The sequence below is a fragment of the Mandrillus leucophaeus genome, unplaced genomic scaffold, assembly GCF_000951045.1.
Source record: "Mandrillus leucophaeus isolate KB7577 unplaced genomic scaffold, Mleu.le_1.0 Scaffold41, whole genome shotgun sequence".
NCBI lineage: Eukaryota > Metazoa > Chordata > Mammalia > Primates > Cercopithecidae > Mandrillus > Mandrillus leucophaeus.
This window is the reverse complement of record NW_012104365.1, coordinates 1348603-1375565: the sequence shown is the minus strand read 5'-3', so window position 1 is coordinate 1375565 and position 26963 is coordinate 1348603. Positions and strand designations below refer to the sequence as shown.

At 46.0% G+C, this 26963-nt stretch overlaps 1 protein-coding gene across 3 annotated transcripts in view; it reads right to left on the bottom strand.

The window, feature by feature from the left end:
* The window catches only part of PHACTR3 (phosphatase and actin regulator 3), a 278863-nt gene that overhangs the window by 151366 nt on the left and 100534 nt on the right, over positions 1 to 26963 (bottom strand). The window contains exon 1 of one of the 3 annotated variants that reach the window (XM_011992332.1): positions 25237 to 25343. The exons of the other annotated variants lie outside the window; for them this stretch is intronic. The gene's annotated coding sequence lies outside the window, so the exon portion shown is untranslated. Of the gene's footprint in view, positions 1 to 25236; positions 25344 to 26963 lie in introns of those variants that run through there. 3 annotated transcript variants of the gene reach the window in all.

Below are 26963 nucleotides of genomic sequence, written 5' to 3'. Positions count from 1 at the left end.
AGGAACCTTAAAGGCATCTCGCTTAGTCAAAGAATGCAGTCCGAGATTCAATCTGCGTGACATCTTGGAAAAGGCAAAACCATAGTGACACTAAAAAGATCTGTGGCTTCCAGGGGTTCTGCAGAGGCAGAGCACAGGGGATTGGGAGGTCAGTGAAACCATCCTCTATGATACTGTAATGGTGAATACATCCCATTATGCGTTTCTCAAAACCTGTAGAATATAAACAGCAAGTGTAAGCCCTGATGTAAACTGTGGACTTGAGTTAATAATTCATCAACACTGGTTGATCAGTTGTAACAAATGTGCACACAATGCAACACGTTAATAATAGGAGAAACTGGGAAGGGGAGAAGAGGTATATGGGAACTCTTACTTTTTGTACAATTTTTGTATAAATTTAAAACTGCTCTAAAAAATAATATCTATTTTTTAAAAAGAGTTGCTGGTATAATGTTCATAGAATGCCTTTATTTCTGTCCAGGTCTTTCCCATCTTACTGGAGCCTATCTGGTAGCTAGACTGTCAGAGTAACTAGTGTCCCCAGAGCCTGGCAGACAGATGGTAGCCAGAGAGGCAGCAGCCAGGCAAAGTTATGGTCAGGCAGAAGCAGTATATTGCTTTGCGAGAAGTCTGCATTCCCTGGTTCTGCTACCTACTTAATCTCTCTGGACCTCTGTTGTCTTCTCATCTGTGAGACAGAAATAAAAACACTGATCTCAGCCTCACAAGGATGCTGTGCAGAGTAAGGAGACACGGGCCAGGCACTCAGCCTGTCATGAGCACAGGAGGAGTTTTTGCTAAATACAAGGAGAAAACAACTCACGATGATTTATTGTCCACATTTTTATTATGTGAGTCAGATCTGTTTCATATATGGCTTGGACATTTCTGTTATAAAAAGGAAAAGGAGCTGGACACAGTGGTACACACATGTAATTGCAGCATTTTGGGAGGCTAAGGCAGGAGGATCACTTGAGCCCAGGAGTTTGAGACCAGCCTGGGCAACATAGTGAGACCCTCATCGCCACAAAAAAATTTTAAAACATTAGCCAGGCGCAGTGTGGTGCAATTGTAATCGTAGCTACTTGGGAGGCTGAGGCAGGAGGATTCCTTGAGCCCAGGAGGTCGAGGCTGCAATGAGCCATAATTGTGCCAGTGCACTCCTGCCTAAATGACAGAGCAAGACCCTGTCTCAAAAAAAAAAAAAAAAGAATAATAAAGAAATGTAAGCACCTACAAAAGTACAGAGCATGGAAATGTGAACTACCATGTACTCATCGCTCAGCTTCACTTCAACAACTACCAAAGAATGCTGATCTCTTTCCCTATATGCCCCTACCTGCTCACTCTCACCCCGACTGGATTATGTTGAAGTGAATGTAAGATATCATACCATTTCAAGTGTAAATATGGCTTGAACCTAAACCAAAAATGACGTTTTTAAGCACTACCCTTGTAGATCCATCTTTTAGAATTGTCAATGACCTAGCTTGGTGAGGGCATTGAAAAACAGTGCTGCCATTAATTTTTCTGTGTTTATAAGTTGATATAATATCTTTGCAGACCAATGCTTTACATCTAGACAAACTTAAAATGCACATATAATTTGGTCTAGCAATTGCAATCATCAGAACATATGTTACAAATAAACTCAAACCTGAAAATAAAGATGCATACATGGTTAAAAGATTATTCGAGGTAGCACTGATTCATCGATGAATGTTTGGAAACAATCCCGGTGTCAACCAATAGGGCAGTGGAGAAGAACGTTTTCCACAGATTATCAGGCAACACATAAAAGACTGAGAAAGAACAACATCCACCTCCATGAAATGATCTCCAAGAAATATCACAAAGTAAAAAAAGGTAAAGAACAGTATGTGTAGATTGCCATCATTCATGTGACAAAAACACACATATGATGAATGACATGGGAGGTGATGACATGAATAAATCCACAAGAAATCACAAAAAAAGAAACTTGTAACAGTGGTTGCCTCAGGGAAGGAGAACTGGTCAACCAGAGAGTAAGTTTAGTATGCAAACTTAAGTTTTCTCTTCACTTCTCTTCTCTTCTCTTTTCTTCTTTGACAGAGTTTTGCTCTGTTGCCAGGCTGGAGTGCAGTGGCTCACTGCAACCTCCAACCCCCAGGTTCAAATGATTCTTCTGCCTCAGCCTCCTGAGTAGCTGAGATTACAGATGCCTGCCACCACAGCCAGCTAATTTTTGTGTTTTTAGTAGAGATGGGGTTTCATCATGTTGACCAGGCTGGTCTTGATCTCTTGACCTCATGATCCACCCGCCTCAGCCTCCCAAAGTGCTTGGATTACAGGTGTGAGCCACCGTGCCCCATTGCAAACTTTTCACTATCTAATAAAGGTGATGACGATGATGATAAGAGTATTCATGATAGCAATGTGTACCTTTTCATGCTGCTTAATGTTGTAACTATATACATATATCGCCTATTAAAATATTTTTACAATAAATGTAAGGAGAAAGCGGGGAGAAAGAAAACCATTTGTCAGACCAAATATAATCTCCAGCCTCTAAGGAGATTCAAGGGGAATGACAACATCTAGGAGACTGAAGTAAACAAAACTAGGAGCCTTCTTTTAATAGCATAAAAATGTATGTCAGGGGTTTAGCAGTCACAAGGGGTAAATGAGGCATCGGCATATTCCTCAAGGATGAATGACTTAAAGATTTGAAGTTTTTGGTTTGGGGCCATGTTTTCTGTAGCTCTGGGCCCCTAATCTAGGAAATGTCATATCTGTCTCAGCCCAAGACTAAAACAAGAGAGGAAGCATAGCTGTCTCCTTGCAAACAACACTACCAACTCCTGGGGTTTCAAAGCAGATAACGGCAGTCACCAATGGGCTCAGCACTTACGTCCTTTTCTGGCTTGGTTTTAGATATTTTCCCTGTTCTTGGAATCTTCTGTGCTGATAAAAAGTAAGAAGCAACAATACTCCTTTCCAGTTAATACTCCATAAATTTGTTGATGTTTTCATAACTGACATGACCTTGGGATTTGAGATCAGCAGAAATACTGGAATATCTGGGGGAACTTGTGTTTCTGAATGTACTTACCAGGCAGCACTGATCTTCCTTCAACATCCTGTGGCTCATCTGGGCCAGAGGATGGCAAGCTGAATTCTTATCAGACTGAGAGAAAAAGTCATCAAAGACAAACTTACTAAACTGAGGATTTATTTGTGTGCCTGATCGAGAACTAGTACCATGGACAGTTCTGTGGGCCATGAACATGGTAGGTAATTAATAAATGTTTGCTGCAAACATTCTCCTGGAGAAAAGAAAATTGCTTTACAGAGCAAAGTCAAATCATACCTTGACCTTAAAATAAAAATCATTAGGTATCCAAACTTTTCACCTTCCCTTCTATGCTCCTTAAATAAATCTCTTGTTTTAACAATTATTTCTCCAATTTCTTTGAGTAACAGAAGAAAACCTAAAAGCACAGGGAGCCATATATCAAATGCACAAAACTGGAGGTTACTGAAGCTGTCTCTGGTGTGTGTTTATATGTATAACTATTATAATACATGATAAAGCATTCCTGATAAAGGTGAAATCCTTTTTTTCTCATTCAACACTCCCAGAAGGAACAATTATCAGAGATTTGGTATGTGTCTTTTTAGACTGATACGCACAGCTCTCACATTCTCTTGCTTGCTGTCTCTGTCTTTGTCTCTCAATCTCCCTGCCCCTCTCTCTCCATCCAGTCTTTTTTTCACTTCACATTGACATGCTGTATATGATATTACTTTGTTGGGGTGGGTAGGTTTACAAACATGATATTATACTGTCCACTTCATTTCTCTCCCATAGAAATTTAGTTCATTGCGTTTAACTATTGCCAAGTATCCCATGGTAAGAATATGCCACATTTGATGTATCCAGCCCCCTATTAATGGTCATTTAGGACTTTTTCCCAGTTTTTCATAATTACACACAATGTTGATATTGTAATGAACATCCTGGTTCAAGCCTCCTTAGCTAGAAATAGTCACAGGGAGTCAAAGCATTTGCTTTTCCAATTTTACTTGATATTGCCAAACGGTGTCTGCAAGATGGCCATACCAATTTATATCTGAGATGTATAAAAGAGCTGTTTCCCCATGTGTTTGCCAACACTTGATATTGTCAGTGAGAAAATACTCACAAAATAATGTGAGTTAAAAAAAAAAAACACACAGGATACAGCATAAATGGTTGCATTAGTTCATTCTTGCACTGCTGTAAAGAACTACCCAAGACTGCGTAATTTATTGATTAAATTAAATTTGTTTGGTCAATCTCTTAGGTGAAAAATGTCCTGCTTGTTCTTTTTTCCTCTTTTCTCCTTCTAATCTCTGCTCCTTTCTTAGCTTGTGCACTGCCTAGAACATGATGCATGATGACTATTTCCTTGGTCTCATGGGTAACAAATAGCAATAGCAGCTATTTGAGGTTCAGGAAGGTTCAATGAGTTACCAATGGTCTCATGGCTAAGAAGTGGTAGAGGAGATCTAGAGCCAAGTCTCCTAGCTTCCAAAGGCCCCTCAGTCATCCTTTGATATTTGTTAGGGGCCTCTGCCTGCAAGGACGGGGATAAAGAAGTAAGTCTGAGCCACCATGAAAAATACTTTTTCTTTTTCTATTTCCATAAAGTCATGATATAGATCTGTAAGGCCTCTGAATTCGGTCTTCCAGCAGCAATCAATACATATGATGCAACCATATGCTCAGAAGAAAGCAGGCAGAAGATACCTCCTGAGATAGGCACACGCCTGCACTGTTTGTCAACAGGCTCTCGGGAAGGGCTGCTGGGCTCCTGGTCAAACCCAGGAGATTTATTTCCACCTTCTGAGCCTTCTGAGCCTTTGTTTCATATCCTGGTATGTGGGGTAGTCCTTACCTCATAGAGTCCTAGGGAGAATTAAAGAGGCCAATGCTTGTAGGGCTTCCTATCACATCATTATTTCATTCTGTTTCACAGCCTGTCTCTCTCCCTCTGCTGGAATATTTGGGGTGAATCCCAGCACCCTCTGCTGAACTCTGAGACCCTTTATTGGATCATCACCAATAGATTCAGTCTCCATCACCTGGGCAAGGCAGAGCCTCCACAATAGGAAAGCGTGGTCTGTCTGAAAGCCCCAGCAGCAATCCAGGTAAACCAAGAGTAGGGCTGGGGAGGAAATGCATCGGCCTTCAAGGTCCCCCAAAAGCAGAGCCGAGGCCCTGAGGGGCCACCCAGGGTTCCTTCAGCCTCAAATGGTCAAATGCTGGCCTGGCTCTCCTCAAAGGTTGCTGGCTTGTGTTCTCTGTGGACAGCTGCCCAGAGAGCCTGGTGTGGACAGAGCCAGCAGGGACTGCTCCTTAGTATGCACCAAGCTGCTCCCCGGCCTTCTCAGCAATGCTGGCTGGAATACAAACAGCCCGGGTCTGAATGTGCAAACCCTGCTTAGGTGTGAAGAGCATCCCAGTGAGACCAGGGAGAAAAACCCCGTGTCCTGAGGCACAGCCCCAACATGCTCAGACACTCAGGGATGACACAGGTCCTTCCTTCTGCCATGGGTCAACCACATGAAAAGTATCTTCCCTACGGGCCTGAGATGGTCACTCATGGCCCCACTCTCCATCACTGCCACCCTTCAGACACTCTCAGTAAAGCACTGAAAGAGCCTGGCCATCCACTGCCCAGTACTAATTAATGCTGTACTTCGTCTTGGAGGCAGTGTCATTGTACTATTGCTGTCCTTTATAACCATCCACTGCTGTTCTGGATGCTTCGGGAATCCTTAAGTGCTCTCTGTTTGACCTCCGTTTAATTTTATTGTGTGTTAGCACCAAAGCACGCAGAGCACTTCTCTCTAAGCAAACCCTGGCACTATGTTCACTCTTCCTAAATAAAGGATATATAGAAAAGCTTACAGTGGATGTCATGGAACTGGGCTAAGGATATTAACTTATTTAACCCTCCCCAGATCAAAACAAAATAGTCCGGGCGCGGTGGCTCACATCTGTAATCCTAGCACTTTGGTAGGCGGAGGTGGGTGGATCACTTGAGGTCAGGAGTTTGAGACCAGCCTGGCCAACATGGTGAAACCCTGGATCTACTAAAATTACAAAAATAAGCTGGGTGTGGTGAGGTGAGCCTGTAGTCCCAGCTACTCAGGAGGCTGAGGCAGGAGAATTGCTTGAACCCGAGAGGTGGACATTGCAGTGAGCCAATATTGTGCCTCTGCACTCCAGCCTGGGTGACAGAGTGAGACTCCATCTCAAATTAAAAAACAAACAAAAACAGACAACTTCTATGAGAGAGATACTCTTACTCTCCCCATTTTCTAAACAGAAATTGAGTGTCTAAGAGGTGAAGAGAAAAATGACTGACCCCAAAATTCTCAGTCAATGAGAAAATACTCACAAAATAATGTGAATTTTAAAAACCCAAGATACAGCGTAAGTGATTGTATTAGTCCATTCTTGGATTGCTATAAAGAACTACCTGAGACTGGGTAATTTATAAAGACAAAAAGGTTTAGTTGACTCACAGTTCCACAGGCTGTACAGGTAGCATGACTGTAGAGACCTCAGGAAACTTATAATTGTGGCAGAAGGCAAAGGGGAAGCAGGCACATCTCACATGACATAGCCGGAGAAGGAGGAAGAGAACAAAGTGGGAGGTGCTACCCAGATCTCACAAGAACACACTCACTATCATGAGAACAGCAAGGGGAAATCCACCCCCAGAATCCAATCGCCTCCCACCAGGTCCCTCCTCCAACACCAGGGATTACAATTTGACATGAGAATAGGATGAGGACACAAATCTAAACCATATCAGTAGTACAATTCCAATTTTGTCTACAGTTTCTATATTTATATAGGTACCCATAGGAAAAATTATGGTAATAAACTCAGCCAGGATGTCAACCAGATTAATCTCTGGGTGGTGGGATTTTGTGTGACTGTGAGTTTATTTTCACCTGTCCACATCCTTGGGGGAGTTATGAAAATGCATACTACAGCATCTAGCTTGCAGAGAGTTCACAGTCCACTTGTCCTGAAGTTTCTGGAAACCTGGCCAATTGCTGCTCAAAGCTATGCCTAGAAGAAGCACTGAATGGCAGAGCACCCAGCAATCACTGGGCTGCTTCTTTCTCTCCATGTCCCTCTGAGCACTTGCACAATCTCCTTGGACCCACAGCATTTCCCCCATCCCTGCTGCTGTGTCTTCCATGCTGAGGGTTCCAGTGCCTTCATCAGCTGCAACTAGAATAACAACTAGAGCAGCCATCAGTGATGGGCAGTATTCTAAAAGCTTCTATGTATTATTTCATTACAAGCCACGTAGGTGCTACTATTACTCCATCATACAGACGCAGTCAGTGAGGTTCAGAAAGGCCAGTGCCTTGCCCCAAACCTAGCTTGTTGAAGAATAACTTAAATTCCTTCTATCTCTTCACCTCTTTCTTTTGCAATCTTTACCTCCAGTGTCTTTCTTTCCTTCTTCCATCCAGGCTTTCTCTCATTTCCTTCCTATTTAGATGCCTAACTTCATAACTCACTCACTCCCTTCCTGCCTTTCCACCTTCTTTCATCCTATATTTGTGGTGACTTACTAGGTGCCAACGATATAATAGTGAGTCAAGGAGATTCCTGTCTTCATGGAGCTTACAGTTTGGGAAGAGAAGCAAACAAGTTCACGTCCACCTGTGTATGTGATCCGTGTGTGACAAGCAGAGGGAGACAGAAGCCAAAACAATGGTCTGTGGGTCCCTGAGGAGCCACTCACCTGAAGGATTGAAAAGGATGCTCATTTCAGGAATTTTCTGGTCTTTTCATGACAAGGTAGACAGCCCACAACAGAAAGACAGAGTCTGCATCTCTGCAAAGTCTCTATAAAGTCATATATGACACAAAACACAGGGCCAGTCAGCCTCTATGTGGTCAGCGAGGCAAACTGCAAAAATGGCCACATTTCTTCATCTCCCCAGACTAGGCCCCTCTGTAGTGAACTCTGTTCTTCCCATCAAGAGAAGATGTGTGCCCCATTCCTTTGAATCTGGGCTGGACTGGGACTTATGTTGCCAATTGCAGGTAGAAGAGATGGTGGGTCTGATTTGAGCCTAGGACTAATGGGGCTTTGCACATTTCCCTCTTGCCTGGGGTTCTGCCTCCACCATGTGAACAGGCCCAAGATAAAGAGTACAGAACAGAGTTGAGTCACCCCAGTTATCCCAGCTGACACCAAAATCAGAGTGTTATACCCAGCCTGCAGTTGAATACAGATGCATGCGGGGGCCCAGCCAAGACCAGAAGAACCACCCAGCTAAGCCCAGCCTAATTGTCAACAAAATTACAAGCTAAATTCTGGAATAATTTGTTGCCAGAAATAGGTAACTGATACACCAGGTACCATCTCAGTCTCAGAAGCAGTGAAGCTACAGACAGGGCTGGTGCCTCCCCTAAGAGCCTATTGAGTCTATATAAATGGTTCTTTGTCATTTCTGATAGTTGGGAGAATGAAAACATCATATTCACAGAGCTCAGTGAGAGCACACGAATAGATGTGAAGTCAAACAGCACTGTCCCAATGTCTTAGAAACCTAAATGTTTACCCCAAATGAAACAGACTACCCTAAAAGTAGGCGATGATTCCAAAACTGACTCCAAGCTCACCAAGTGTTTTTAAAGATTCCCAGAACAAAGAGAAGAGAAGGGAGATGGGGACGGATTGTGGGCTAAGTCAAGCACATAGGTGCAACAAGTCACAGGATCTTGGAGGTTAAGGATGTCTGTGCCAGACGCCAATGCTTATTCTCTAAGCATCTCTCATTTGATCATCACACAACCCTGAGCCAGCCACTATCAGGACCCCCACTTTAGAATGGAGGCAACTGCAGCATATAGGGGTTAAGGAATCTGCTCAAGGTCATGACGGTGACATGAACCCAACAAATCCTCAAACCGAACCAAACCAAAAGAGAAGACAGCCACACACCATATATAATGATGCTTTCATTTTATAAGTGAAAAACCTAAGGCTTAGGAACATTAAACAAGTTATAAAAACCATTACCTTTTTTCACTGAGTACTTACCCGGTGCCAGACAACGTCCTAAAAGTTTTATATACATTTTCTCATTTAATCCTAATACCCTATAATCAACATACATTATTCTAGTTAAAAGGCAAAAATACAGATGTGGAGATTCATAAGTTGCCCAAGGTCATAAGGGATGGAGTTGATATTTTAACCAAGGCTCCCTGGTTCCAACTACTGCCATAGAGCTCCAGCCAAGAGGAGGCAAGGTCTAGCAGGGCACCAGGCTCTCTGTGTTCACACTGGCTCTGCGTTCACCTTTTTAGTGCTCAGTTTCCTCACCTGCCTCAAAGCATTGTTTGAGGACTGAAGGGTTAACTCATGGAGAGTACAGAGAATGGTATCAGGCACATTGTCCAAAAATGTTCATTGCTTGCATCACCAGAAGCATCCATCATCTTCCTTCCTCCTTCTCTGAGGTCACAGAGACTGTGACAGACTCACAACCAAACCACAAGCCCAGGCCCTGGCAAGGGACAGTCAAAATCATCACTGGGCAATTGGCCTGAGACTATTTATAAGTTGATGGTAACTCAAAGTGAGTACAAACAAGGACACCTCCAGAGCTGAACCACGGGTGACCTTCAGGGTTGTCACCCAATTCTATTTATTACCATTCTAGGCCAGTGGCTCTGTTGGGTACAGGCTTGTAGGGCTTTTGTTCTTGAGACTGGATTTCACACCACTCACTTCCTTATCAAACACCATGCCCTGGGTACTTGTAAGGTTTTCCCCACAAGATCAATGAAGCCAACCCCTCTGAAAGAACTTCCTTCCAACTTTGACCATGGAGACAAAGGAGTGGTGTTGGCCACATTGCAGCCTATCTCGGAAGGCTAAGAGATAAATGGAAATAAAGGTTGAATTCCTTAGCTTTGTCCTTTCTTCTAAAAGCAACATAGCAGAAGGAGGTGCTTGGATTCAAAAGGTCAAATTTAAATCGTAGCAGTCCACTAAGCTAAATATTAACTTCTTTCTGGGTACCTAAAAACATGCAGGGTCAAAAGCTGGAGGCTTGGTGGGGCGAGTGGATCTGGAGGTGGGTTCAGGGTTGGGGATTCCCTGGTTTCTCACTGCCGTAAACTCACAGCATCACTTTGATAAAATCATATCCTCTCCAGAAAATGAGAGAGTTAGAAACCTCATCAGCATTCTTCCAGGATTAAAATTCTATATTTCTTACACAACTAAAATCCTGCTAAAATTATCAGATATTTAAAAGACATATAGGAAATAAGATAAAATTTATATAAAAAATAAACAAGAAGTAGAAAAAGCTGCAAGAGGAATAAGGTATGAGGGAAAGAGACTTCTGTTATTAAAACATATAATATAGTGATAATAATTAAAACAATGTGGCTTTGTTGCAAGGATAGACAGAATTCAATGGGACAAAATGAAAAGTCCAAAAATAGACACAAAATTGTATGGAATTTAATGTATTTATAAAGGAGGCAAGAAAATCAGAGTAAAGCAATTATCATTCAATAAACGTAGTTGGGACAATTGATGGCAATCTAAAATAGAAAAGTAGGTTGGCTCTGTCCCTCACATTTTATATCAAAAGAAATTCTAGACTGATCAAAGTTTTAAACACGAAAGATGAAAGCATAAAGAGTAAAATAAAATCACACCTGTTGACAATCAGAGGAAGCTTCTGACAGGAGAGCCAAGGTCTCCACCAGGACACCTGAGGCCATATAAAAGTTAAAAATGTGACTGACGTCCCCTCCACGTGCAGGGGTCCTGCTCTTACCCAGCCTCAACTAGTTCCTCCAACCTCCTGAACAAAGACCACTGAGATATCCTATAGTGGGAGGCCTCTTTCTTGATAGTATCAGATAGAGCTGGTCCTTGCTTCTTTCATTTCTTCTAGGATCATCCAGTTCACATGTCAAGCCCTGTAAAAAATCCCTCCTGGTCCTGCATATTGGGATGCTGTCATGGCCCTCAATGCTGTGTTACCCTGTTATGCAGGAAGCTCCATAAATCTAATCTGATTTGATCCCAGGAATGTCTCTCGTGGCCATTGGCAGGGAGGCTTTTGTAATATGAACAGGTAGCAACTCATTAGTTAAATGTTCATTATTGGTAGCATAAGCACCAGAGACCTCCCAGGAAAGAGAAGGGGATGGTGAACTGGAGGTGGATCCCTTTCCTGGGAACCCTGGATCTGAAACTATTCCACCGTGAGATGCTTCATCCACCCAGTGAGGAGGAAGAATTTACTAGGAGGAAGAGGAGGAGGAGAAGGAAGATATTTCCTGCTTTGGAGCATGAAACCACTTCTCAATAATACAGTCTCCCCACAAAACTAAAGTCTCCTTCCATTCTGCACACACCTCCTGTGCCCGAAGAAGCACCGCGCTGAAGGCCGGGGACGCAGGCTAATGCTAAATGTGACTTTGGCTCTCAGGAAGCTGACAACCCGGTGGGGGAAGAGACAGAGCAAGCCAGACAACTAAGGCAGTGGGGATGGGGTCTAAGGGCCCCGAAGGATTAGCCCAGAATGCCAAAGGGCATCAGGAAGGATGACGTGATGGACCCTGCTGAAATTGGAAGGGGCCTTCCTGCAGAAGTGATGCTGAGGCTAGGATGGGAGGGTGAGCTGGAGTCAGCCAGCAAACATCTGTGTTTGTGCATGGCAGGGGGCGGTGTGGGTTAGAGTTCTAGCACAGCTCAGACCATGTGCCCAGGTCCCCAGACTCAAAGAATCATGCCTTCATAAGGCCAGAGGTGCAGGATGGGGCTTGGTGAGGAATTTGGGTGTTTTGTTTTGTTTGATTTTACAAGCCATGAGCAACCACTGAAAGATCTGAAACAAGATGGGAACATGGAGGAAGGGATGTAACCTGTCATAATGAGATTTGAAGTTTCAAATGATCACTCCCATTGCCCAGCAGAAACCCAATTAGATGGGCCTAATAGAGGAAGCTGGAAGGCTCAGGATGCATCTGTGTCCTCCCAGCGCAGAGACAAGGGGGTCTAGACCTTCATGGTGTGGCTGGGGGTAATGAGAAGCAGATGAATTGGAGAGGTGCTGAAGGCTGGAGATGCCAGGATGCAGAGATGTGGCAGGGATGGGGATGAGGAGGAAAATGGAAGGGGCAGGTGAATGCCCAGGTTTCTGGCCTCAGTAGCTAGGTGGAGGGTGGTGCCCTCCCCTGGAACTTTGCAAGAGGATGAGGGATTACCACTTTGAGATCCCTGGCAAGGTCTCAGTTTCCTTTAGTGCCAAATGAGGGGCTGGACTACTGCAGGGGGTTCAAAATTGTTTCACTGGCTATGTCTGAACTCCAGGCAAATCCATGCAACATCCTAGTATCCAAACCAATCAGATGGGAAGGGACAGTGGATGGCACCTGTAACCCAGTCAGCTTGGTTTGCTCCTCAACAGGCAGACCCTGTGGCACCTCTACAAAACTCCTCAAGATCCCCACACAAGTGTGAAAAAACGCAGGACCCAACAACTCCCCAGCCCCTGCCATCTCTGTCCCACTCTACGTTTGACACACCATCTTCCCGCTTCTGGGTTACCCCACTACCCAACCTCAGACCTACCCCACAGTCCATTTGGCCTTCTGGCCAACCTGGAACTGAGTTCTGCCCCGCTTGGAGACTGACCCTTCCTCCAAGGCCACCCCACCAAGGGCTGAAAGGACAGTGGGTCCTACCCATTGAGCTGATGCTGCCCGTGCCTTGTTTCTGCCCTCAGCCCCTGCAAATCCACATGGCAACTCTCCTGGCATCATGAAAAGCCTGCACACAGCAGAGAAGTTGGCTCTCAAGATATGCATTTAAAAATACCCATGAGATAGTGTGGGTATCTGGAGAAAGAATGAAGCCAGGCACCTCGGCCCACACAGGATGCAAATATGTGCCTTGGAGGAATCTATGTTGTTTCTCAAACAGAGGCCTGAGATATGAGCACCACCAAATAACAGAAATTAGCGTTCCCAACAACCACAGCATCGCCCAGCCCAAGCCCGCGAGAACAAAGCTTACTTCCTACAACACTCTTGGCCTCTTTGTCCCGATCACATTAAAATAACTCTAACAATGGAGTGGCCCTAATCTCGCAGTTTGAAGAAAAAGTTTCGTCATTATTTATTTATTCAGCATTTATGAATTACCCCCACTGTGTTCCAAACAATGATGTAAGACAGCTTACAAAAATGAAACTGCAGTTAAGAAAAACAAGACAAAATAAAAAAAAAGGCCAGGGAGAAAATAAATGAAGGAGGAAAAATACATGATTCCATGGCTTCAATACACAAAACACATACTGTAGGGTTCTATGCAGGGATTGGAGGTTGGAACCGAAATTGGATGCTGGAATTCCTAGCAACTCCAGTGAAGAAAGAAACATGATCACTGACAACATTCTCAGAATTCAGAAGATAAAGCCAACTAGGCTTTTCCAGTACTACCAACAATATGGTCCTGTGGTTTCCCATAAAGCAGATGTTTGGGATGAAGAAGAGGATGTCCTTAATGCTAGTCCACCAGGGATAAGGGGGAGGGGCTTACATGGTCCCAAATGACCCCAAACATCCATTTGGTCTATTCTCACTCCTCTATCCTGCCTTCCACTAGAGTCCTCTACAAATTTGCCTTGTACCACTTTCATGATTTTTGTCATATATGCACACGTAGCTGCATGATAATGTACATTATGTTTTAAGGCAACTCACTTTTTGCCCCTAAATGATCTATTAAAGAAACTTTACATCTTGGCTCTAATAGGAAAATCAGAATAAATATCCAAAAATATTAAGTGGCCACAAAATAAATTGCAACGGAAACAAGTCAGTGTAATTCCATTCTGGCAAGACATTGTGCCCATCAAGGGTTCTGTGCCTGAGGCTGCTCTCTGCTTGTTAGAAAAGAGAAATCATCCAATATCACCAGTCAGTGATGCATGAGCCACAAACTACAACTTTCTCCTCCATATACAACCACACAACTGAAAGATAATTCACAGGGGAGCATCCAGCAGACCACAGGATTCTGTGAAATTCAAAGCCCCACGTGATGTGATTTTCTTCTGAAACAGCACTACTCAAAGCGTGTCCTAGCAGTGTCCTGCTACAGTGCCCATCTGGAAAGTGTTTCTTGCTGGCAGCTACAAGATAAGTATCTGTTCCAGGTACCAGTCCACAAACCTTCTTCTCTTAGGGGTGAAGTGTGAAAATGTTTCTCTACACATTAATGAAATTATCAGTTTGCAACAGATTGAAAATTTTTAAAATGGGCCCTATTTTACAGAGGGTGTGAAAAGCACTACTCCAAAATCATCTCTGACACCTCCTGGAGGCTTCAGTCCACACTCTGGGAAATCATGATCCTCTCATCAGTTTCAGTAAATTTTGGTTTCGGTAAAGTTCATGAGTCTGCTGCATTCAACTGATACTGGAATAAGCTAGATTCTTCCATTTGCTAGCAAACACTTCCTGTGCCCTACCTTTCTTCTTATTAACTCAGTAGTGTTCTCTTTAATTCCATTCTATTCCACTTTTTGAAAACTACTTCAAGGTAACAACATCACCCTCATCACCACAATCACCACCATCACAATCACCACCACCATCATCACCACCATCACCACCATGATCATCACCACTATCACCACCATCATCACTACTATCACCACCATCATCACAGTCACCACCATCATCATCACCACTATCACCATCATCACCACTATCACCACCATCATCACAATCACCACCATCATCACCAGCACCATCATCATCACCACTATCACCATCATCACCACTACCACCATCATCACCACCAGCACCACCATCGTCACAATCACTACCATCATCACCACCACCATCATCATCACCACCATCACCATGATCATCATCACCACTATCACCATCATCACCACTAGCACCACCATCATCACCACTATCACCACCATCATCACAATCACCACCGTCATCATCACCACCACCACCATCACCATCATCACCACTAGCGCCACCATCATCACCATCACCACCATCATCACCGCCACCACCATCATCACCACCACCACCACCATCATCACCACCATCATCACCATCACCACCATGATCATCATCACCACTATCACCATCATCACCACTATCACCAGCATCATCACCACTATCACCATCATCACCACCATCACCACCATCATCACCATCATCATCACCACCATCGCCATGATCATCATCACCACTATCACCATCATCACCACTATCACTACCATCATCACAATCACCACTATCATCATCACCATCACCATCACCACCATTATCACAATCACCACCATCATCACAATCACCATCATCCTCATCATCACCACCACCATCACCATTACCACCACCATCATCACAATCACCACCATCATCATCACCATCATCATCACAATCACCACCATCATCACCATCATCATCACAATCACCACCATCATCATCACCATCATCAAGGCAGTTCACATTTACGTAGAAATGTAATGTGGTGGGCACTGGCACTGTTTCAGGACTTTAAACATAACTGAGTTATTTAATCCTCCCTCTAACTCTAGAAAAGGTATTATTATTACTCCCATTGTATAGTTGAGGAGACTGAGGTATTGTGGCATAAAATGAAGTTGGCCAAGACACTTGGCTAATAAATACTAGGGGCCAAGACCACATGTGTGCAGTTAGGCCCCAGCTCTATGCTCTTGGCCACTCATCTCATTCCCTTTCAGTCTCACTCAATAACCAACAAAATGCTGTGTCCTAGGAACTGGATACCTTGCAGGGTCTATTAAAAGATACGAGCTGAATTCCTGTCTTTAAGGTGGGCACCTTATAAATTCAGAAGGAAAACCCTCACATAGTAAAAGTTAGGTATGGGGTGGAGCTCACCCCCATGCCACATGAATGAAAGAGTCCCTCATATCATGGTTCAGCATCTTTGCATTATTCATGCTTCATTCCTGCATTCATTCAGCCAACTGGCAGTTACCAAGGGCCTCTGGTCCAGGCAGTGTTGATGCAGTGCAGGGGACAACAGGCAAGGCTGCCCCCTCATGATGGGCAAGTTCTGGTTGGGCGAAGCAGAACCCACCAGCAGACACCATCAGGCCAGACTGTGATGGGGAATGTGAGGTGGGGAAGCCACTCTAAAAGGACGGTCAGAGAGGGCTGCTCTCAGCAGGTGACATTCAACCTGAGCCCCAAAAGATAATGGGCTGACCAAATGGTAAGGCAGGGGACAAGTGTCCTGAGACGGCATGGCAGAGGCAATGACCTTGAGGTGGGAGATGGTCTGACAAGTTCCAGCAACGTGAGCAGAGGCTAGAGTGGCCGGAACTCCAGGATCAACAGGAAAATGGCCATGGCGGCAGTGAACCCTCCTGGAGCATTCACCAACCTTGTGCTGGGTGGTATTCTCAGCACTTGAATATCTCAACGTTCAGAACAACCCTACCAGGCAGGTCCTTTCACCACCACCATCTTACAGCTGGGGAAAATGAGGAACTAAGTCATAAAGCAAGCATGCGGTAGAGCCAGGGTTCAAACCCAGGCTGGTAGGGTCTCCCAAGTCCATGCTGCCAGCCACCTGGCTATGTGGCCACTGTTCCCCAGGAATGGAAGACAAGATGAGGAAGGCAGGCAGGATCTCAGAGGCTGTGGTCCAGGGGCAATGGGAGGCAGGGACAGGGCAAAGTCTGATATGCATTTCAGGATGCCTTCCCAGCTGCTGGGCAGGAAGGGGGCCACAGCACTGCAGGGCAGAATCAGGGACCCAGCAGGAGGGGGGTGCAGGGTCCCAAGAGCAGGACAGTGGCAGAGTAGCCAGAGGTGGGTGAGGTGGGGAAAGAGGTGGAGGTGGTGAGTCAAGGTTTCATGAAAGAGGGGGCCCTGGAGGCACAAGTAGAATTCAGAGAACTCAGGAAAAGTGGGCAGGACACGCCAGACCAAGGGACCCGCAGAAGCAAAGGAGTGAGAGCTGAGCTACGGGACATGCTGAGCCATGAGACATGCTGAGCCACAGGACATGCCGAGCCATGGGACATGCTGGGCCATGGAATGAGTCGGACTCAGTAGCCTGGAGCCCAGCAGTTTGTGTTCAGCAGCAGATTCTTTCATCCTCACAGCCCTTCATCCGGCATTTTCAGAGCATCTCCCAAATGCCTGCGTAATTGTGGGCACAATGTCATAAGAGCTCAGCAGATCCTCCTCTCCAGGGGCTCCCAGCCCAGGGAAGGCGTCAGACACTTCTGGATTCCTGCGGATGAGGTTGTGGAGGGAAACTGCAAACTCACAGTAGGAAGGACCTCAGAGATCCAAAATCCCTTCTCGTGCTGAGAGAAGCCTGAGTCTGTTTACATGCTTCCTATGACAGCAGACTCCCTCCCTCACCATCATCCCCGGGTAGATTGCAGATAACATGGACAACTCCCATCTCCAGGCAAAAAGTACAGGAGTATCCTTGCCTGTCTCCAGACCAGCCACAAAGAGAAGGTTCTGCAAAGGCCCCTCAGCACCAAGGCCACCTCCAGGCCTGGGCAACCTGAAGCAAAACCCACCAGCTGAAATACACCGTGAGCACACACCAGCTCTTTGCTGCTTCATTCTGCAATGAACAAGGTCAATCCTGGCTCACCAGGCATTTGAGGAAAGCCTGTAATGTCAAAAAGGGACCCCAACATACAAACTGAAAAAAGAAACAGCCCCAAAGAAAGATATTATTCAGGAGCAGACTACTTAATTTTAAAAATATGAGCCCTAATGAGAATTCTCAGAGACAAAGCCTGTGCCCAGAGGGAAGTGAAACCAACTCACTGGTATCCTTTTATCTCTCCCAGCTGGCTGCAGGGCCACATCCTAGAACGATGCAGGAAAAATCCCATCCTTTCTTTCAAGGTTGTCATCCCCCAAGTCTGTTCTAGAATAAATAGCCATTGCCCCCCTATGCGTTCTTGCAAATTGCAGTTTGCCTTTCAGAAAACACACGGTCCTAAAGCAAACCCAACGTCCAGCAGAGGGTCAAGTTGGACCCCAAGCTTCCTTCTTTTATCCACTATAACGGCTGCTCAGCTCATCATCTCCCCAAGGGCCAGGCACATAAGAGGGTAAGAAGGTGACTTCAAGGGATTCATGGACCCAGGACAAAGCAACAGAAGCTAATTTCTTGTCAATTTCCCTCCCATCTTCCAAGAACTTCAAGAGGAGAGTGTTAGTTTGGCATTATGATGACCCTGGCATCTGACACTTGCTGATCTCTGTGTTTGGATAATACAGAGGACCCTCTGGCTCGAAATCCTTAGTGAGAGACTATGCCTAACTTGAACTAAATGTTGTTTTGTTGTCATTGTTTTATTTCATGGTTACCTTTTATCAAAGGTAAGCAATATTGGATTTCTACTTAAAAGTGCAACATAGAGATATCCTTTTAAAATTACTTTAAATTAAAAAAAAAAAAAGGCCTGGTTTAAAAGAAAGTATTTGGCAAATTAGACCACAGGTGGCAGACAAATGACTAAGTTAGGGAGAGAGCGCATTAGCTCACATTCAGCTTCTACTCAGCTGCGGCCTCCCAAATGCACAGCTCCAGCCCAAACCTCTCTCCCAAGCACAGAGTTGTGCAGCCAATTGCCAATTTGTCATCTTTGCACGGATGTCAAATAGATGCTCCAAATTCACTGTAGCCAAAATGGAACTGCTCTCTCCCTGAAACCTGCTCCACCATGGCCTTCCCCTCATAGGCCAGGACCAACGCTCTATCCTTCTGGTACTCAGGACAGAACCTGAGAGTCCTCCCTTGAAACTCCACTGTCCCTGTTTCCCCATCTGCTCCCTCAGCCAACTGCATCGTTCCACCTTCTAGAAGTGCCCACGTCCACACCTTCACTGTGGCCAGTCAGCATCATCTCCCGCCTGGATTGCAGCAATGACTGCTAGGCTGGTCAGCCCCCTGGGCACTAGTCAGTTCTCAAGTTATCTGATGAATCATAATTAAATCTCAAACCCTCCAATGCCCCCCCGCCCCCACCATCACACTCGGAGCAAAAGCCCAAAGGCTGGCAGAGGCCCCTCCCTACGATGTCCCTACTTCTCTCCCGTCTCCCTCCCCAGCAATCTCACGTGACTCCAGCCACCACAGGCTCCTCCTCCCTGTTCCTGGAACCCACCAGGTAGGCTCTTACTCAGGGCATCTTCACTGAAGGTTCTCTTTGCCCCGAAGGCTCTTGCCTCAGATAGCCACATGGCTCACTTCCTCACCGCCTTCACGGCTTTGCTCAAATGTCACCTCTGTAATGATGCCAATCCTGACACTCCATGTAATACTCAACTGTCTACCGCCCACCACATTTATACCTTCTCTTCCCTCACCCTACTTCTCCTGTTCATTTCCCACAACACTTATTATTAACATGCAGGACGATCCCCTACTGGTTACAGGTGCCATTCATTGTCCTCCCCCACTAGCATGCAAGCTCCAGGAGGCTTTGCACACTGATGTTCCAGTGGCTGGAACAGTTTGCACACACTCTAGGGACACCACAGACTTTGGTTCCGTTAAGAGGCCTGATTTCTTTTCCTTTTTTTGAAACTCTGTTGCCCAGGCTGGAGTGCAGTGCCATGATCTTGGCTCATGGCAACCTCTGTCTCCTGGGTTTGAGTGATTCTCCTGCTTCAGCCTCTTGAGCAGCTGGGACTACAGGTGCGTGCTACCACACCCAGCTAATTTCTGTATTTTTAGTAGAGACGGAGTTTCGCCATGTTGGCCAGGCTGGCCTCGAACTCCTGGCCTCAAGTGATCTGCCTGCCTTGGTCTCCCGAAGTGCTGGGATTACAGGCGTGAGCCACCGTGTCTGGCCAAAAGGCCTGATTCTTTTTTTTCTTTTTTTTTTTCTTTTCTTTTTTTTGAGACGGAGTTTCGCTCTTGTTGCCCAGTCTGGAGCACAATGGCGTGATCTCGGCTCACCGCAACCTCTGCCCCCTGGGTTCAAATGATTCTCCTGCCTCAGCCTCCCGAGTAGCTGGGATTAAAGGCATGTGCCACCACTCGCAGCTAATTTTGTATTTTTACTAGAGACAGGGTTTCACCATGTTGATCAGGCTGGTCTTGAACTCCTGACCTCAGATGATCCGCCCGCCTCGGCCTCCCAAAGTGCTGAGATTACAGGGGTGAGCCACCATGCCCAGCCCAGAGGCCTGATTTCTATCAGAGTCTGCTCCCTGCAGGACCTGGGCAAAGATGTTTGTAAATCTGAGCTGCATGCCTGAAGCTTATGAACATTAAACTTCTCCTTGTTGTCTCAGCCTCCCTAACAGTCTGTTATCTGTTTGGCTCTTGAGTATATGGGACGCTTTGTTAATGCTTTTATTGATTTGTGTCATCTACCCATTCGATTAACCTGCCAAGTGGGTGAGGCAAACGTTGAAGACTCAGAACCTGGGATGGAGCCCTGTGGCATTCCTTTAGAGACCTTGGAGTGGTCACTGCCACAGTCATCAAAATATTTTACAAATTTTTTGGACATGTGAAAAAGTAGGAAAATATAGTATAATGAACAATCACATGTACTCTAGACTCCACAACTCTTAACATGTTGCTGCATGTCTTTAGTATGAGTATGTATGTATGCACGTGTGCACATATGTGTATGTGTGGAATCTCCAAGACAACCAGCCCACAGAAACAAATTAGGATGGGCAAACTTTTTCTGCAATGGGCCAGAAGTAAATATTTTCAGTTGTGTGGACCTATGGTCTCTGCCTCAGCTACTCTGTTGGAAAACAGCCAGAGAAGTGTGTAAGTAAATGGGTGTGTGTTCCAATAGAACTTTATTTAAAAAACAAGGTGGCAGCCTGAAAACCCTGGGAAAATGATAACTGGCACATGATTCAACTTTTTCCTGGGCAGATGCCACAGCATCCTGTAGGGTAAACACACCTGACATCAATATTTTAAGCACACCCTTAGAATGACATTGTATGACAGATGCACCTGAATGTGTGTTCCAAACTAGGGAATCCGGGAGTGGCCCACCCAGAGATCTGTTCCTATCTGTGATGAACATCTGAGCCTCCGTCCTGTCCTGTGGAACACGGGCCGTACAGGGGATTGAGGCCCTGAGGTTTGGGTTACTATCAGGGGTGTCCAATCTTTTGGCTTCCTTGGGCCACATTAGAAAAAGAAGAATTGTCTTGGGCCAGACATAAAATACACTAACACTAATGATAGTTGATTAGCTAAAAAAAAAAAAAATCTCATAACACTTTAAGAAAGTTTACAAATTTGTGTTGGGCCGCATTCAAAGCCATCCTGGGCTGCGTGAGACCCACAGGCCTCGCGTTGGACAAGCTTGGGTTACATGAAGGTTGCCAGGTGGAGGTTGTTAGGGGTGGGTGCTAAGTGAAAATGCTGTATACACTGCATGATGTTTGCATGACGTTTCTTGCCCTGTCTGCTGCCACCAGACTGTAGGAAGGTGGATATGTTGTCCAATCTGCTGCCGCTGGACCATTTCTGAACATTAAAGCAGTTCTCCTGTCCAGCCTGCCACCACTGGACAATCTCCCCTGCATGTAAGTCCCTAATAAAACTGCACGTCTCGTTTGCTGGCTCCAGGTCTCTTCTTTGGCCTCTTGAACCTGGTACCTTCCCTACTGAGGTTAATGGGGTTCAGCACAACACATCCCCACACGGAACCCTTCTGGACCAGAGTCCTCTGGACCAGAGTCCTCTGACCCAGAAACACCAGAAGATAGGAGGTGGGGACACGAAGAAGGAAGGAGGGCGGGAGAGCAGAAGAGAGGGAAACCAGGAAGGAGGGAGTGAAAGAGAAGGGAAGGGAAAGGAGGAAAGAACAAGGAGATAAAGGATCAGGGAGAATGGAAGGAAATGAGAACTCCCAAAAGCAATGCGTGCGCCTGATATAGTTTGGCTATGTCCCCACCCAAATCTCTTCTTGAATTGTAGCTCCCATAGTTCCCACATGTTGTAGGAGGGAGCCAACAGGAGGTAATGGAATCATGGGGGCAGTCTCCCTCATACTATTCTTGTGGTAGTGAATAAGTCTCATGAGATCTGATGGTTTTATAAGGGGAAACCCCTTTCGCTTTGTCCTCATTCTCTTGTCTGCTGCCATGTAAGACATGCCTTTCACCTTCTGCCATGATTGTGAGGGCTCCCCAGAGGCTTAATGTGAGTCCATTAAGCCTCTTTTTCTTTATACATTACCCAGTCTTGGGTATGTCTTTATCAGCAGTGTGAAAATGGACTAATATAGTGCCAGTGCCCACGCCACCCAGAGCAACACAGCTGTGAACATGTGGGTGATCTTGATTTACTCACTATCATGTACACACACAAGAAAAGCTGTCCTAAGCCCTATTATTGTGTTTACCATGTTAATATGATGTTTATTATACAGAAAAGTATTAGAAATAGAAATAGTATGAATTTAGAATAGTATGAACACCCATTGTTTCAGCAATTAATATTTTGCTGAGTTTCGTGTGCGTGCATGCACATGCACTTCACTTATGTCTGTGTGTGCTGTTGGCCATCTCAAAGTAAGTTGTCTGAGTCGTGATGCTTCATCCTCCCTAAATAACATCACAGCATCGGACACTGTCAGGAGCCATCCTCTCAGTCAGCTAATTTTATTTCAACTTTAATTTCTTTTTCAATCAAGTCCATCTTCAACCGCGTGGACAGGATACACAACAACTGAAAATCTCCTGCTCCACCATCTGTATATTTCTTAAATTGGCTCTCTGGACGTAGGCATCGTCCACCCCCTAAATATTTACCAACCCTCCGCCATGATCTCCATCTGTGATTCAAAGTGCAGTGCTGGACTGGCGTCAGCATCACCTGGGAACTTGTGAGAGATGCAGATTACTTGCCCCCCACCTCCCTCCGCCGCACCCACCCAGACCTGCTAACTCAGAAACTCTGCCAGTGGGGCTGCAATCAATCGCCTTTGTAACAGCCCCTCCAGGTGCTTCTGATACAGGTTCCCAAGATGTGAGAGTCACTGCTTGCTGCCTTCTGGTCCAGCAGGAGGAGGAACAGCGCCTACCCTCCAGGTGCTCCCGGCCAGGAAATTAGCAGTAGAAAGAAAATCAAAGGATCGATTGTGTTCTGCATCTTTTAAAGTTAATTGATAGTATCATAACTTTCCCCAAATAACAACGATATAATATGCTCCAGCAAGGAGCATATTTCTGCCCCACAAAACACAGATTACAAAACACAGTAAGCGCCGCAAATAGATGAGATTCAGCTGCGACATGTCGAATTATGTCAAGATGCAAGGAAGAAAGGAAGCTAAAAATAGCAGCACAGGCTCAGCACCAAGAGCTCCGGATCATCAACCTCAGGACTGGAGAGAAACTGCCTCCAGCCACTCCTCGGGTCCTAAGAGGCCCTAGACAGGAGGAACGCGCTCCCGTCCATATGTCATGTGCCTTCATGCCAACAACTCCACAGTGCAAAGCGTGTGGCTCCCGGGGAGGCAGGAGTGAGCAGGCTGCTCTGAAGAGTGGTATTTTATACTTTAAAAATAGAATTTCTGAGCATACACGATATGAACAGTCACCCCACAAGCAAAACTACTGTATTATATAACGACGACGTGTTGAAGCCCTGTAAGCCACAGCCTGAAGGTGTATAATATAGACTCAGGGTTTAACAGCTTGGCAACCAAAGAGTTAATACCCAAAACATACAGGAAAAAATCATCTGTATCTATTTCGTGTAGACAGAGAATTGCAAACTACCAAGCTACCTATGGGCTTGGCTCAGGAACGGAAGAAAATGTATGGGAAAGAAAGAGCGCATTTTCATACTGGCCTATTATTTCAGCTTGTGGTGTAAAAGTTGTGAGATTAAACAGCAGTAAATTTGCAGAACATCTTAGTGGGAATGCTTACTTCTGCTGAGAGTTGCACCTAGGTGACAGCCGAAATGGTGGCTCCGGGACTGCGTTCCTCTGATCCTCTCCTTAGTTAAACAATATACTCTTGATTATTTCTGAATGAACCTCACCATGGATTTTTCTGATTTGTTATTCTTAGATTGTGTATGTGGTTACCATCGTTATGCATGTGCATAATTCCGTAATTCCTCCTCAAAGAACAACACGCAAACCACACTCCACAAAAGGACTTAATTTCCCATATTTCCTGTCCTCTAAAAAGAAAGCAAGCATTTCAGGGAAGGGGGTTTAACATTCAGACAACCTCTGCTGAAGTCCTTGGGATCCTGAATTGCCATTTTCCACTGGGTCAAAAAATAAAATAAAACTTTGCAGCTTAAAAACACAGCAGGCACCTTTGGAAACCAATGTTGCTTCCAAGAACTTAACCATGACCCATATTAACACTTAGAATTCACTTCTCCGTCTCCTTCATGGGCCCCCAACTACAGACATCCAACTGTACTGGCAAACCATTTTTCAGAACCAAAAGTCCACAAGTGATACTAAATGTACAACCACACAAAAGCCAAGTGTGCCCTCTCCCTCACCCACACCCGCACTCCCACCCAGAGCTCAGTGGTGGCGATCCCGGCGGGACAATGGCTTCTGATAGTGGAACATATGTTCCTGGCAGTAAATGAAGGCATCAACCTCCACCGTGGGAAACCGCCTCTACTTTGAATTTTTACAAAACCTGGCTTAGGAATAGGACACCATGCAGTCAAAATGCACATCAATGACAATCTATTATTTCCTGGAAACGATCTTACAATCTAGAGACAAAAAGGCATCCGAGTGGAATTTTTATTTTTAGCCCAGAAGTAATAGGTTAAAATAACATTCACATGCAAACAAAAGACCTTCGTGGCTCTTTCTGGACTCTGTGGCAGAAACCCAGGGCTGATCCTGGTCTGATCCCTTAGACACATAAAAATGACCCATCTGTGGCTCCAAGAGGGGCAGCCCCCACGCCTCACCCCAGCCTCCAAATGCAGTCACCTGATTCAAGGAAAAAAAAAAAAAAAAAAAAACCAGTCATTCTCCTGGGGCCCTGCTGCTGCTAGAATTTGCAAACTCTTTGCCTTTAAGAAGCCTGCTCCCTAAACAGAGTCCCTGCCCTCTGCCTCACCAGAGACGTGGGGCAAAGCAACTCACCTTATGGTCACAGAGGGATCCTGGACGAAGGGCTTCTTCGTCTTCCCCAGAACCCCTGCTCTCCCCGCGGGCTTCTGGAGTCTTTCTCTCAAACCTCCCTGAAAGGTCAAGATTGGCAAAGAGCCCCCACAGCCCTGGCGCTCTCACTTGCTCCTGGGGACCAGCTCCGCTCCCTGAGAACACCTCCAACCCAGCACAGCACTGCAATTGTCAGGAAGCTCCTGTCTGCGTTTTGGGGCTGAACACCATTATTATCTGTAAACATTTTTAAATATAGATGTGCAGGAGGCAGAGTTGGGGCAGGGGTGGGGGTGAGGAGGGCAGCCCAGGGTCTGAGTGTCTGGCTCAGTAGATCAAGTGCTGGCCCCCAACAAGCCTCCCCTCTGTTCAGGGACAGGTGCGTGCTCCTCTCCGTGCCCGAGATGTGTCACTCAGCACTGCCAGAACACTGCGTAGGCTGGCATCTGGCCAGAGCCTGGCAGAAACCACCTGAACCAAAGCCCTAAATCCCATCTACAGAACCCACAATGGCAGCAACTTTTCCTGGCCTTCGGCAAGTTCCAGGAACGAGCGGGACTGGAGTTTTTCTTAGGGCCCTCTCTTCTCCTTCCCCTGCTTCCACTGCTACCACGATGACCTTGGTGACATGGGGCAGAGGGGACCTTGGCCATGCAGAGTCCTGAGGCAGCTGCTGAAGTCTTAGATCAGGGAGGCTGCCTGGAGCCAAGCCCCAAGGAACCTCAGAAGACAAGGAGTCTGATATGCAACCTGAAAACAAAAAATGCTGAAGCCAGGGACCCTTGGTGCACCTTTTTTCCAGGCCCAAGCCCAGGTGGCAGACAGATGGGGAGGTCGAGGACCTAGGCTCACCTGTAGCCCCAACGCCGGCTGCTGCAGGTATGTCTGTTGCTGGCTGAGGTGCAGGAACACAGGGTCAGCTTGGCAGGGGCCCAGAGCAGGGCCGGTGACATTCGGGACCACACAATTCTCTGTGGTGGGGGCTGTGCTGTGCATGGTAAGAGGTTTTGCCACATCCCTGACAGCTACATGCTAGAGGCCAGAAGCACCCTCCAGCCCAGTTATAACAACCAGAATGTCTCCAGGCACTGCAGCGTCCTCTGGGGGGAAAATCCCCAAAGAGAGAAGTGCTGCTGGCAAGAAAGACAGCCGTAGGTCTGAGCCAGGACCACCACTCCATAACCATCTGAATTCAGGCACGGGAAGTCGCCCCTCTGACCCTCAGAGACAGGGGTAATAGCACAGAGCCAGGAACTGAACGAATGAAGCTTTGCTATGAAGAGGCAGTTGCCCCCTGACACCGTAGGAGCCCAGATCCTTCCTGCAGGCGATGGGGGAGCTGGACTCAGATCCAAATTCTGCTCCCAACACATTGTAGTGGGGGCATCTCTCCCCTCTTCTGTGTACCCACCTGTACAATGGGGTACCCTTCCCCAGGGATGGTGTGACATGAGCTAAGAGAGCTACCCAAAGTGTCTATCACGAGGTATAGTCTCAATATGATTAGCTGGGAAGAGGGAGCAGGACAGGGAGGAAGAGGGGTAAGTTGAGAGGAGGAGGGGGAAGGGAAGAGGGAAAAGAATAGGAAGGGGAGGAACAGAGAGGGGGAGGAGGAGGAACAGACAGGAGAAGGGGGAGGAACAGAAGGGGGAACAGGAGAAGGGGGAACAGAAGGGGAGGAACAGGAGAAGGGGGAAGAACAGGAGAAG